The 15,258-nt window shown below is 40.5% G+C and overlaps 1 protein-coding gene and 1 long non-coding RNA gene across 8 annotated transcripts in view; one reads left to right on the top strand and one right to left on the bottom strand.

Moving 5' to 3' along the window:
• Window positions 1–7,524, bottom strand: part of svild (supervillin d) — a 105,363-nt gene extending 97,839 nt beyond the window's left edge. For 2 of the 7 annotated variants that reach the window (XM_071392459.1, XM_071392460.1), the window contains exon 1: window positions 7,096–7,523. The gene's annotated coding sequence lies outside the window, so the exon portion shown is untranslated. Of the gene's footprint in view, window positions 1–7,095 lie in introns of all 7 variants that reach the window. The other 5 variants (XM_071392461.1, XM_071392463.1, XM_071392462.1 and 2 more) reach the window with 3 other exon arrangements.
• A 3,653-nt stretch (window positions 7,525–11,177) lies between these two features.
• On the top strand, window positions 11,178–13,153 carry LOC139570525 (uncharacterized). Its single transcript, XR_011674094.1, has 2 exons — window positions 11,178–11,407; window positions 12,369–13,153. It is a non-coding gene; the product is annotated as an uncharacterized lncRNA (long non-coding RNA).
• Window positions 13,154–15,258: the final 2,105 nt, after the last annotated feature.

Genomic DNA, 15,258 nt, shown 5'->3' with positions numbered 1-15,258 from the left:
CTGGGTAGCTTCAATGTGGTGCTCTTATTCTTCTCACTTTACTTGGTGAGGAAGATTGCTGCTATAACATGATGACCCTTCACATACCTAACCATTTCCTTGGCCCTCTTGTAAAGTGTATCCATTGTTTTCAGTGCCATGATGTCCTTGAGGAGCAGATTCAATGCATGAGCAGCACAGCCAATGGGTGAGATGTGAGGGTAGGACTCCTCCATGTTAGACCAAGCAGCCTTCATGTTTGCAGCATTGTCTGTCACCAGTGAAAAAACCTTCTGTGGTCCAAGGTCATTGATGACTGCCTTCAGCTCATCTGCAATGTAGAGACCGGTGTGTCTGTTGTCCCTTGTGTCTGTGCTCTTGTAGAATACTGGTTGAGATGTGGAGATGTAGTTAATTATTCCTTCCCCACTAACATTCGACCACCCATCAGAGATGATTGCAATACAGTCTGCTTTCTCTATGATTTGCTAGACCTTCACTTGAACTCTGCATCCAGCAAATGAGTAGAACAAGCATGTCTGGTTGGAGGGATGTATGCTGGGCGAAGAACATTCTGAAATCTCTTCCAATGCACATTGCCTGTGAGCATCAGAGGTTAACCAGTTGCGTCACGTGCGCGAGCATTGCAAAATAATTGTATTGCGCGCGCCAACGAGCGTCTGCATTGCCAAGCGTTAAAATAGAAGTCAGTTCTATTGACGCAGATCGCGCTGCAAGTCCTGCCTCTCCCATCTCCTCATAGCTTTTATAGAAGCAGATACCCACATGCCATCTCCTCATTGGTTATGTGACTGAAAGACGAGGTCAGTGGCAGTAATGCACCTAATTTATGAAAGTTGCCAATCACAATATAAAGTCCAGAGAAGAAAAAGCCTGTAAGGAGAAGAGATGACTAGAAACGATTCGGTTGACCATTTCATGTGTGGATTAATTGGTGAGTAGAGGACCTTGTGCATTTCAGGTAAAATAACAACTCAATGTTTATATCCCTAGACAAATTAGCTAGCAACAGCAAGCTAGCTAAATAGGACAAATTAGCTAGCAAGTGCAAGCTACCTAGCTAAATTGACATAAATGTTTAATGCTTTTCGACCTGTCCCCAAATTAATATAATTGGTTTAGAGTTTGTTTTGATATTTTAACCTGCGTGTCGTGATCGCGTTTGGTGTGGGGAGACGAAATACATTTATGCACGATGGCGCACGCGCGCAGCCGGTTTGGGTTCCGTGTAAGGTGTCTGATTCATCATTTTCACCTCGAATAGAAATAGAGGGACTTTTGTCAGAGGTTGCTTGTTGTGAGCGCTGAGGGAACTTTATGCACTTGGCCAGATGATTCTGCATCTTTGTTGCATTCTTCACATACATCAGATAGTGGCATTTTCCTGTAAAAGATAAACTTTTTTACAATTTTAAGTTTAATTCCACATACAGATAAATAGTTAAGCAGTTAGATTAAACAACTCCTTCATAAGATAAATGTTTTAAAATGAAACATGTATGGAAACAGGTGAATTAACACTCATTTAGCAGGCTCAAGCAAGCTAAAACCCACATGGTAGCAAAAACTAACTAGCAGAAAAAAAATTCTGCTAAAAAAGTTGTAAATGATTTAAAACACACTTTGCTGTAGACAACTATTTACTAGTTGATGAAAAAAATCATGCATGCCATATAAAATATTCACCCCACCCAATATTGTAATCAAAACTTACCAGAAAGCATGTAGTCCTTGTCTCAGACAGTGTAGTAATGTGGGTTCAATAGCATCTCATTAGTGTGCAAGATCTTCAGAATCAGCTGTACATGTGATGGAAGAGTGCACTGCACATGTGAAGGAAGAATTCACTGTGCATACAGAGGGTTGCAATTCCATTGAATTGGGGATCATTTAATCAAAATATGCCACAAGACCTAGAATTGCCTTGTGTATGCCACAAAAAAGGTCCACTTATAAGCTAACTTTTATGAATTTAAGCAAAATTCCCCAAATTCCAGGGCTTAACTTCCCATGTAAATGTTCCGACCCTTTGCAACCTTGTGTCATACAATGTGAATGAAGGATATTAGTGGATGAGGTTAGACAGGTTTAATCTCCCAAAGGAGAGGTGTTAACTTCATCTAGTGTCCTCACAGAAACCATTTTTTTTTTTTTACATTGTCTGTCAGGGACCGGAATGTTAGCAGTGTCAATAGCAATATGGCTTGAGCAACAAGTCAACCCCATTGCAAAGTGAGGGCTGTCAACATCAAACAAATTCAATACCCCCTTATCTAAGCGGAGCACTTCAGGTCTGCCAAACCAAGCTTTATCCAACATAGGGCTCTCCAGCCACCCTCATCCTCTCTATTCCCCCCTTTGTTGAGTGACAGATACCTGCGTACGCAACCCAACCTCACCCAGGACCACAGTCACACGTTCAGCTGAGTGATGACACTTACCACTTAACTGCCAAACAATGCAGTCAATGTCACCTTGTTTGGAGTCTCCATGCCATTTATATGGTCAAAATAAAAGGATGGGTAAAACAGAGAAACAAAGTCTGAGAAAACGAGTGCTGCTCCCTGCTTGGGAAATGTTTCCGCTGTTTGAGCTGGAATGTTCTCTCTGGGGCAGCATGTCTTTATGAAATCGTGGCCTTGTATGCGCATGTACTAGGTCTTTTTTTTAAAACCCAAACACAATGTGGTATATCAAGACACCCATCAACATTCTTCTCCCCTTCTTGCTTAACTCCAGCCGATGGTTGGGTATGATATGGCCGGAAGGCCTGTTGTGACATAACTAGTACTGTCAGAGATGTGTCTACTTTACCCATGATAGAAATGAGTCTGCCTCAAATACCATTACATCCACAGTGTAGCTACAAAACGACCAACAGTCAGAGTAAAAATAAGAATTGTAATAGCAGTGTGATAAAGGCAGTTTAGTAATAGAACAATTTGCAGATAATGTGCACCACGTCATTGCTCCCCCTCTCGCTCGTCTGTGTGTGTGATTCTTACTAGCGGTCACTCAAACGGCGAGGGGCTGAATCTCATCGGCTAGAACTCAAATGTCTAGGGGGCTGGCCTATGTGGGGAGATGTAGGTAAAATGCCACAGCACAGCTTCCATAAAACAGTTGCTTTCAAACTTGGGATTTTGTGGCTAATTGAGATGAGAGTAATTCAGCATGTATGAACTACACACAGGCACATCCAGCAAAAAAAAGATGCATATCTTTAACTACAGCATCATGATGACATAACACACAAGTGCTTGACAGCAATTTACTGCACAAAACCAGCCTAACTCCTGCACACACATTGTGCACAGTACTCTCTCTCACACACACACACACACACACTACACTTACTTGTACCTTGTTTCACACAGTTTGCATGGAGCTGCTATATGGACAGATAATGCCTTGATTCCAAAATAATATTTTGCCAACTAAGCTCATGCCTCATTCCATTTGGAACTCAAACTTTCACTCCTATGGCAAAATGGCTGCCTTAAGTTACATCTTACTACTACAGTATGAAACAACTAGGCCTACAGCACATTCTTGTTCCGTTTTATCTTTAGCTTCTTTAACTTTGATTTCACAGGTGTGTTTAAGAACACTTCCCCTGCTTGCTCGTTCGCAGTCATTGTTTGCAGAGATTTTGTCTCTGCCTTGCTTTGAGGAGAACCCAGGCTCTCCAAGACTCCCAAGTATACGCTCTGTCAACCAAAACACTTAGGGTAGTTTTCTGGGCACACCGCCAAGGCCAATACAGTGGGTGGAACAAGAATAGAGGTAGCTTTTATGACGTCGAGCTCATTCAGTGTATGGGCTCCATTCAACAGTGCGGTGCGTGAATGACATTCACATTCAATGGAGCACTGGTCTAGCAGCTGTTAAGAAGAGTTGGCACTTGACAGTATTGATACAAAAGCAGAATACATGGAATAGTGGCGTGAGAAGTTTTAAGACCAATTGGCCACATACTAATGATGTGTTATTCAGTTGATTGCAGTTGCAGATACTTTCACAATATTGTGAAATATGACTTACTCAATGCATTGAGTATCTGATAGATTGACTGTTCTGGGTGTAGAAAACACTTAACTGTTCTGGGTGTAGAAAACACTGAACTGTTCTGGGTGTAGAAAACACTGAACTGTTCTGGGTGTAGAAAACACTGAACTAGATCTACATCTCCACAGTAGGCTACCTGATATAGTCTTACTAGCATGGGAACTAAACAAAGAAGGAAGCCACAAGGACTCACAAATCTCCAGACTATGTAAATATGTTACAACATTAAGCACAGGCGAAATTGCCAAGGGGGATGGGGGGGGCATGTTAGCATATGAACACTTCAAAAGCAAAAGGGCAGAATGTTTAGAATTGCATGAAATGAGTTTTAAAACATGACACAAGTGTCAGTCTTTATCCATGGTATATGTAGGGACTGGGCATACAGTAGGGAAACTCTAACTATAATATAACTCAGTCTTCATCTTTTGTGTGTTCTTGTTCTAAATATGCATGTGTGCATCATTATAATACAACTCAGCTTTCATCTTCTGTGTCTTCGTAATATTTGCCTTGAAATACCTCCATTAGTGATCGTGGCGACTTATCCTTCCACTTATACTGTGTTTTCAAAATATCCCTCCATATAACCCTCAAGAAAAGGCATAAGTCATGTCAAACTGGATGTGTCACCGCAACCTTAAAGGTCCTGAATGAAGTCACGATTGCCCTTGATTGTAAGCAATGTTGTGCTGCTATTTTTATTGACTTGGCCAAAGCTTTTGACACGGTAGACCAGGTATTCCAAAACTGGGGAAGTGGTACGCAAATAAAAATGTGAAGGACATTATTTTATTAATTCACATTTTCAAACAGTAGATTTATAATTTCCAACGTGGCTATACATTTGGGTGAGTTTTTTTTGGGGGGGGGGGCGCTGAGTAGCCTTGGTTTAATTGTATTTTTGCCGGTGAAACATCTAGTGTCCGGCGAAAAAACAACACAATGTCAAATACAGGTAGCCTAGTCAAATAATTAACATCCAATCACATTAACCATTAATCTCTCGTGGGAAACCTTCACCCTTGCGCAGACATTAAGAAACGAAACATGACCATTTGAAAAATAAGTCACGGGAGTTTGAGCCAGAATAAAGATGACTGTCGAGTAGTAAGACATGTATAAAAGCAACAGATAACATTAATAAGAAGGGGCTAGAAACATCTTATATAGTGAGCTACCAAGTAGCTAGTACAGGCAAGTCCCATACTATTGTGGAGGCCTTCATTCTTCCTGCTGCCGTGGATATGGCTGGGACAATGCTGCGGGAGAAGGCCAAAAACTATACAGACAATGACTTCATCAAACAACACTGTTTCACAACGCATCAGTGACACGGCAGGAGATGTTTTGAAACAATTACTGCTTTGCATACAAGCCAGTGAATTATATGCATTACAGCTGGATGAGTCAACAGACGTGGCGGGCCTGGCACAGCTCCTGGTATATTCCCGTTACATTTATGGGGGGGGGGGGGGGGGGGGGGGTCAAGGAAGACATCCTCTTCTGCAAACCAGGACAACATGAGAGGATATTTTTAAAGTACTGGACCGCTTTGTGACATCAAATGGACTTTGATGGTCAAGTTGAGTTGGTATCTGTACTGATGGCGCAAAAGCCATGACAGGGAGACATAGTGGAGTGGTAATGCGCGTGCAAGCAGTTGCTCCCGACGTCACTTGGGTACACTGCAGCATCCACCGAGAGGCTCTTGCTGCCAAGGGAATGCCTGACAGCTTGAAAGATGTTTTGGACACTACAGCGAAAATTGGTTAAAGCAAGGCCCCTGAACTCTCGTGTATTTTCTGCATTATGCAATACAGGCAGCGACCATGTAACGCTTTAAAAACATACAGAAGTGTGCTGGTTAACAAGGGGCAAAGTATTGACACGTTTCTTTAAATTGAAAGACGAGCTTAAAGTTTTTACTGACCATAATTTTCATTTGTCTGACTACTTGCATGATGACGAGTTCCTCACACAATGTTTTTTCTCACCCGAATGATCTGAATCTAGGATTACAGGGACTCTACGCAACTATATTCAATGTCAGGGACAAAATTGAGGCTATGATTAAGAAATTGTAGCTCTTCTCTGTCTGCATTAACAAGGACAACACACAGGTCTTTCCATTATTGTATGATTTTTTGTGTGCAAATAAATTCAAGCTTATGGACAATGTCAAATGTGATATAGCGAACCACCTGGGTGAGCTGGGTGCTCAATTACCCAGGTATTTTCCCGAAACTGACGACACTGTTTGTACCATGTTTTGTGCTTGTACCATGTTGTTGTCATGTTGTGTTTATGTGTTGCTGCCATGCTGTTGTTGTCTTAGTTCTCTCCTCATGATGTGTGTTTTGTCCTATATTTTTAATCCTAGCCCCCATCCTCACAGTAGGCCTTTTGCCTTCTGGTAGGCCGTCATTGTAAATAAGAATTTGTTCTTAGCTGACTTGCCTAGTTAAGTAAAGGTTAATTAAATGTTTTTTTCTAAACTGTAGAATTGTAGGAAATTCATTATAAAATGTTACTACAAAAAAAATAGGGGGAGGAGCCCTGGACCCATTACTGTTCATCCCTCGCACCATCTACACCACAATTTTGCCCTTAACATCAACCTGAGTGAGCAGTTGATCTTTGAGCGTAACACAAACTACACACACCCACCTATATATACAGATCAGCTAAGTAGGCTACAGCACTAGGCCTACCTCCCTGAAAAATCTATGCAGACAACTTGTCTTTCAGGCAATTGAATGACATCTTTCAATATCACAGAACAGTTACTAGAACATAACTGGCAACATTAAGAAACACTAAATTACCGTGCAGTATTTGTAGTCATGTAATTTGGTGACGTGTTTGATTGGAAAATGGCAAATGTAATTATAGAAAAATGGTTTACAATGAAGGAAAATGACTAACTCAATGAATGTACGGCGTGAAATGTGTATATATTCATTCACGAAACCCGCGTGTAACTTCAAAACAGATCAATTGCTACATAATATCTAGCCTACATACCTGTTTTTCAATTGGAGAACAGCCAACGGAAGGATTGGCTATCGTCAACAAACCACATTCCCCTTCTGCAGCAGTTTGTTGAACGAGTTACCAGACGGCCAGGTGGGTTGTCTTTCGAATTTAATTCACGAAAGGAAGCTCGCAAGCTTGCGAAGCAAAATTTCAGGATTTAAACTTTCAAGTCCACTGAAACTGTAGCTAGAGCGAATGAAAATGCAATGCAAATGCCGTTTTGTCCAACAGCGGGAGGCAACAGGCTTCAACTGTTATTAACTAAATCCTACGACGATATCCTACATATAGGATAGTGGCTTTCCCACAGTAACTTGCAAGTGTTGATGAGAAACTCCAAATACACAACCACATCGGGTGCTAAAAGCCTACCCAGTGCCCTACGATTTTGAAGTGCTGTGTGTATTTTACTTTCCAATAGCTTCAAAACTTGAAAGCCCGCCCACTCCTGCTGTTCGCGTATAAGCCACTACATCTTCTACTTCTTCTTCTATGGCATATTGGCGATCGCACAATTCTATGTGCATCCTGCCACCTACTGTGCGGGGTGGAAACAGGATTCCCCAAAATTGAATAAAATACACAAAAAAACCTACCAAAGGAATAAATAAATAAACGAACCTGGGAGGGAACCTCCACTACCATATATTCACTAGCATCACTTGTTTTCTCAATTATTTTAATCGCCTCCGCATAAGAGATTCAATTGATCGCTCTAAATTTCGCCACCTCAATGTCCTTCACCCTGACAGGGCACTCCAGGAACTCAGGATCATGATTCCCACCACAATTGCAATACTGGCGTCCTTCTACACACCGTTCTTCAATATACTCTGTCCGTCTGCACACACTTGAAACTTGGCTAAATCCTTTACAATTCTTAAACTGCAATGGTTTGGGGACGAACGCTCTTACAGCGTATCTTACATAACCAAGCTTTACATGCGTAGGTATTTGCTCTTTGTCAAAAAACAACAGGACTGACAGACGTTCTTATTTTTCTCCACTCACCCAACAGGTCAGACGCATGGCACTAACTACACCAGGAATTTTCTTCAGGTATTCAACCTGAACATCCGTCGTCACTCCTGAGATGACTCCTTTGGCGGGTGCTCTACTCCCAAGTTCAAAACACAAAACTTCTGTTGTTTGGATTCTTTTGAGGCTCATTGCAATCTTCCTTTGTTCTTCAGAAATACAATGAATCCGAATAAGACCACTCCTGGTCACTCTGAGAGACTCCACTTTTCCCAGTGCATACTTCACCATTTTCAACACCTCAAACGGGTTTCCCACATATGCATCCTTACTCAACAAACGCATCCCAACAATAAGAGATTCATTATCATTCATACACGCATCCTCCACTCCAATTTTAGACAATTTCCTTTTTGTTCCAGTTTTCGCTACTACTGTTGTCCATTCAGAACATTCGTCTTCACCAACTTTGCTCGACGCGCTGCTTGATTCGAACTCAGCATCCACTTCTGCCATAGAACTTCTCTATGATGCAACTTCAAGTTGAATCAGTTGAAAGAGGCCAATCAAGTCAGAATATTGCGTCAAAGAGTGCTTGCTAGCCTATCAAGTATGCTTATGTGATTTTGTGTAACATGATGCACCAGTCCTGTCTTTTTTCAAGCTTTATACTCTCTCTCTTACTCTCTCCTCTCTCAAACACACGTACACACACACACACGTACACACACACACACACACACACACACACACACACACACACACACACACACACACACACACACACACACACACACACACACACACACACACACACACACACACACACAGGCAGACATACCAACAGTATGCAATAGATTGAGTTTTATAGAAGCCATAAAACATACCACTAGTATGTATGCATACCATTTCATTCAAACAGCACCTTCTGCTGTTATTTGTATGATAGTACAAAACAGATACTGTGTGGGTGTCATGTGTTGGCTGATAAATGTACTAAAATGGAAATAAAATTGAAATCTTGACTTTCAAATGGTACCACAAAGATGGTGGGAAGTTCACACATCAAAGAATGTTGTCTTGAATGGGAATATCTGTTGTTTTAAATTATACTGTCAATCCGCCTTAGGAAACCTATTGAAATCATAGAAATAGCCTATGATAATAGAATAGACATGACCATTTAAATTGACATTGGATGGTGGGTGGGCAGGTGGCCATCTTAGAGGTAGTAATTAGAAGTAAAAAATTTGATAACATTTTAATTTCAATGGTGTACCAGCTAAATTGCCGTGTTCTGAAGGGATATGTCCATTCTATTAATCCTATTTCTATGATTGAAATGACATCCACCCTGTATTCAAGAGCATGTTGTGTCTCTAACGATTGCAGGCACAACACAAAAACATCAGATTATGTAAAGTAGGGTCTAAACTACAACATATGCAAATACAAAACATATCTGAGTTTACAGTTTTTAGATACAGTGGCAAGAAAAAGTATGTGAACCCTTTGGAATTACCTGGATTTCTGCATAAATTGGTCATCAAATTTGATATGATCTTCATCTAAGTCACAACCATAGACAAACATAGTGTGCTTAAACTAATAACACACAAATTATTGTATTTTTCTTGTCTATAATGAATACATAATTTAAACATTCACAGTGTAGGTTGGAAAAGTATGTGAACCCCAAGGAAAATGACTTCTCCAAACGCTAATTGGAGTTCAGAGTCAGCTAACCTGGAGTAGCCACCAAAAAAGAAATTTCAGTCAAGACCTCAGAAAAAAAATTGTAGACCTCCACAAGTCTGGTTCATCAATGAGACGAGATTGGAGATGTTGGTTAGAGCTGCCTTGCCCTAAAAAACACTCACAAAATGTGAGTTTTCTATTCACAAGAAGCATTGCCTGATGTGAACCATGCCTCGAACGAAAGAGATCTCAGAAGATTAAGAATTGTTGACTTGCATAAAGCTGGAAAGGGTTACAAAAGTATCTCTAAATGCCTTGATGTTCATCAGTCCACAGTAAGTCTATAAATGGAGAAAGTTCAGCACATCCTGCAAAGATTCCTACAAGAACACAGTGCAGAATGCTCAATGAGGTTAAGAAGAATCCTAAAGTGTCATCTAAAGACTTACAGAAATCTCTGGAACATGCTATCTTCTCTGTTGAAAAGTCTACGATATACGTAAAATACTAAACTAAGTATGGTGTTCATGGAAGGACACCACAGAAGCAGCCACTGCTGTCCAAAAAATTGCTGCACGTCTGAAGTTTGCAAAAGTGCACCTGGATGTTCCACAGCGCTACTGGCAAAGTATTCTGTGGACAGATGAAACTACAGTTGAGTTGTTTGGAGAAAAAGGCACAGCACACTAACATCAAAACCCCGTCCCAACTGTAAAGTATGGTGGAGGGAGCATCATGGTTTGGGGCTGCTTTGCTGCCTCAGGGCCTGAACAGCTTGCTATCATCAACAGAAAAATGAATTCCCAAGTTTATCAACATTTTGCATTTTGCTATGTGTCCTCCAATTGAAGCTCAACAGAAGTTGGGTGATGCAACAGGACAACGACCCAAAACACAGAAGTAAATCAACAACAGAATGGCTTCAACAGAAGAAAATACGCCTTCTGGAGTGGCCCAGTCAGAGTCCTGACCTCAACCCGATTGAGATGCTGTGGCATGACCTCAAGAGAGCAGTTCACACCAGACATCCCAAAAATTATCCTGAACTGAAACAGTTTTATAAAGAAAAATGGTCCAAAATTCCTCCTGACCGTTGTGCAGGTCTGATCCGCAACTACAGAAAACGTTTGGTTGAGGTTATTACTGCCAAAGGAGGGTCAACCAGTTATTAAATACAAGGGTTCACATACTTTTTCCACCCTGCACTGTGAATGTTTACGCAGTGTGTTCAATAAAGACATGAAAACGTATAATTGTTTGTGTGTTATCAGTTTAAAATAGACTGTTTGTCTAATGTTGTCAGGGGTGGAACCAGAGGGGTGCCTAGGGTTGCACTGGACATCCCTGATATCTGATTGGCCACTCCGGGTGCCACGCCAAAATTAAATTCGCTACTGGCAGTTTGATGCTGATTGACATCTCATTTCACCTCTTGTTGAAATAAGCATTTATTTTGACATTCGGCAGCACATTTATCAAAATTGAGGACGAGGACGGGAGAACATTAACGTTGGTTGAGAGATACAGAAGAATAAGAATAAGAAGAACATGCAGAAGAAAAAGATAGAATATTTTTACAGCTCCACAAGCTCTTTTCGCGATTGGCGAAAGCATCATATTTGAAGTAAGTTTTAAGGTTTAGCATCGGTTTAGGTTTCCTGAACAACTTTTACGAAAGTTGAGTCGCTGTGTAAGTTAACGGTAGACCTTTGGCTCCGTTAACAGACAGTTAATCAGATAAGAGAGATTGGTTCCCAATTTAGCCTAACATTATGTTTACCTCTGCGCTAGTAATACACGCATATAATGTGCAGTGTCGTAAGTTACAGTATACGAATGTTTAGCTAATGTGGGCTAACTTGTAGGCTACAGCTGTCAGTATTCAGCAATTTGAAATCCATTAACGTTAACTCAGTTAGATTTTTGTACTTGAACTCAAAACGAATAATTGTTATAATCAATCTGTTAATGTTACTCAAAATATTACCACAATTTGCAGATAGCATGTTTGCTATCGTAAAGGTGTAAGAAATTATAGCTAGCTAAATTACTTACTGCTGAGTAGGGCTAGCCATCATCTAACGAGTAACTTAGGCTGGTAGTTGATTTTAAGGTACAGTTATGATAATGTGGATTTGTAGTTAAGATTGAGATTGGACTAAAATTTAGGTAATTGGATCCTTAGATGTAACCATGTCCTGTCTTATTTTTTGCATAGGGTCAATTAAGCATGAAAAGAAAGGGAGAGAAATCAGACTTATTTTTAAAGAACCACAAACAGGCAGATCAGGTGCAAACAGACCCCATCCCTTGCATCACCACTGGACCCCAGAGCAGCTCCCTACCTGAGGCCAGTCAGAGTCAGTGTGGTCAGACTTCACAAGGACCAAGGCTACCACCACCAGATCAGAGCATCTACCAGTTAAGAATTTACGTTTAGCTTCAGCTTGTAATAGATTATTTTGTCAGATTAAGCCTAACTTTAAAATGTTGGTTGTTGATTCATGTGTGTTCTTGTTTTGATGGCTGTGGCATTTTTATTGTGATTATGCACTAATGGTTCTTGTGTTATTTTAATGTAATAGATGTATCAAGGGATGACACAGAGACCTCTGGCTTTGAGCAAGACAGTGAGCCAGAGCTGCCAGGAGATGTCATCGAGCCCCTCCCAAATGCATCAAGCACCCAAAAGGACATGTGTAGAGATATGACACATTATTTAACGTGTATTTAAGACATTTCAAGATCCAGAGAAGAGGGTCCTGTACAGCCGGGTTTGAAAAGATTTCCCAGGACTTTCAACAGCTCCTGGTAGGAGGATAATTCATTGCTTGAATATTCTGTAAATCAAGATTCAACTTATTGTTTCACCTGTAGGCATTTTTCTCTGTCCAATACACCTGAATCTACCTTCACATCACAGTCAGGTTTTTGTAACTGGAAAAAAGTGCTGTTTAAAGATTCTGGATTTAAGCTCCATTCGAAGGCAGAGAATCATATCAATGCTATGTATGCTTGGAATCACCATAAAAGGGCTATTGACAGCAACTCATCAATGTTAGATGTCATAAATGAGGACCGGAAAAAGAAAGTGGAGGAAAACTGTACTTACATTAAAACAATTGCAGGTGTGCTCCTATTAAATGCCATGCAAAATATAGAGCAGAGAGGTCATCGAGAGTCTGATGACTCTCACAACAAGGGTAATATTTTGACAATCTTAGAAGAAATAGCAAAGCATGACCCCTCATCGAGAAAAGGATGCATGCATGTGGCAATGCTAAGTACACAAGCCACCAAATCCAGAACAATGTTCTTGAGGGCTTAGCTGAGATGGTACAAAGGGAAATCATAAGAGAAGTAAAAGAAAGTGACATTTTTAGTGTAATTGCAGATGAAACCAAAGATTTAAAGAAAAAATAACAAATGTCTTTAGTTGTGAGCTACTGCCGTAATCTGAGGGACAGGCTTCCAGCAGTTCTGGGAGTGCTACAGGATATCACACTTAAAAATAGTGGTGATAGATCAGTGGAGGCAAGGGGCCTTCTTTCTCGGATAGATTTACATTTCATAGGACTTTTGGTTATCTTTTGTAAAGTGCTTGGTGATGCCAAATGTCTTTCTGACATTCTCCAATCAAGCTCTCTCGACCTAGCAAGGGCTGTGGATCTAGTAGGTGCCCTTCCAGACACATCACATGACTACAGAAGTGAGGGTTACTTTGGAGAACTATGGAAGGAGGTTGAAGAGATTGCAGAGGACTGCAAAATAAGTGTACAAACAGTGTGTAAAAGACAGCCGAAAACAAGCTTCAGATTTCACGACTCATTGATAATGAGCACTATAGGACATAAAAATAGTGACCAAAGTGATGGTGAGTTTCCAAAGAGATATCTTTTATCAGGTGCTTGACAGTCTCACAGCTGAGCTGCAGAGGCATTTTTTCTAAGAAGAATTGCGAGATAATGGGGATCCAGTCTCTCAACCCAAAGAGTACAACATTCTTGAATGGGGAGCCTCTGTTTACCTTAGCTCAGACCTTTGAGTCAGAATTAGAGGACCTCAAACACGAGGTTCATCAAACCAAGCGACTTCTTGATAGGAGAGAGAAAAGTGGAAGGGACAGACCGTCTACTCTCCTTGACTTTGTTGTGTTTCTAGAACCTTAATTATTTAAATATATATATTTCACCTTTATTTAACCAGGTAGGCCAGTTGAGAACAAGTTCTCATTTACAACTGTGACCTGGCCAAGATAGAGCAAAGCAGTGCAACACAGAGTTACACATGGGATAAACAAACGAACAGTCAATAACACAATAGAAAAGTCTATACAGTGTGTGCAAATGTAGTAAGATTAGGGCGGTAAGTCAATAAATAGGCCATAGTGGCGAAATAATTACAATTTAGCAATCAAACACTGGAGTGATAGATGTGCAGAATATGAATGTGCAAGTAGAGATACTGGGGTGCAAAGGAGCAACAAAAAACAAAAAAAATATGGGGATGAGGAAAGAGGTCTTCCATGAGCTCTTTTGACTTTCTGTTGTTACACCAGTCAGCAGTGCTTCTTGCGAGAGAAGTTTCTCAGCTTAAAACTGATTAAAACCCCCTCTTTGGACAACAATGGTTGATGATAGGTTAAGTCACCTGGGAATTTTCAGTGTTGAGTCAAGAAGGGCACGTTCCCCCAACAAGGATGAGTTTGTGAAACATTTAGCCAGTTCTCACCACTGCAGAATTATGCTGTTTTAAATCTACCTAGGATAATTTGGCACTTAAGCGGTGCCTCTGGTCATGATTAAAACCTGCACTGTGTACTAGCTAGTACACTGACATTCTAAAATGATAAATCCAAAGGGTATCATGTCACACAGATTTAATTTAGTTAGGCCAATTCCAAAACTTTTCTTTGCTATTAGTTAACATGATATATATGAGCATAAATATACTGTAAATTTGTAATATTGATGGGCACCAAAATGATTGATATTTTTCAAGTCCATTTCTGCTTGATACCTGGTATGTCAAATTGCAGTGTTTTTTTGTTGTTGTTGTAAATAAACTATGCAATTTATGTAACACACAAATGTGTGTTATCTCCTTGGTGCTTGAGCATTATTTGCTGAAAATATTTTGGATGTTCAACCCAGATTATATATTCATGAAAACAGAGTGACCCAAGTCTCTCCAGTATGTGAGTACAGTACAGTGTGTGTGTGTGAGAGAGAGAGAGAGAGAGAGAGAGAGAGTGCTGCCGTTCCGAGGTAGACGCTGTCTATTCATAGTATGTTAAAGAATTCTAGTGAAGTAACCCTTGGACCACACTATCTGCATTGAAGAACTTTGGGTTAAGTGAATTATCACTTCTACCTCTAATCAGCAATCATAGGATTCATTCATGCTCCTTAGATGCCAGGTTAGGATTACACACACATTTTCTGTCATTAGTGTATGGACCCCCTGAAGTAGCCT

This window comes from Salvelinus alpinus, chromosome 3 (assembly GCF_045679555.1).
Source record: "Salvelinus alpinus chromosome 3, SLU_Salpinus.1, whole genome shotgun sequence".
NCBI lineage: Eukaryota > Metazoa > Chordata > Actinopteri > Salmoniformes > Salmonidae > Salvelinus > Salvelinus alpinus.
Note: the sequence above shows the minus strand (reverse complement) of the source record. Positions and strands in the feature narration are given on the sequence as shown.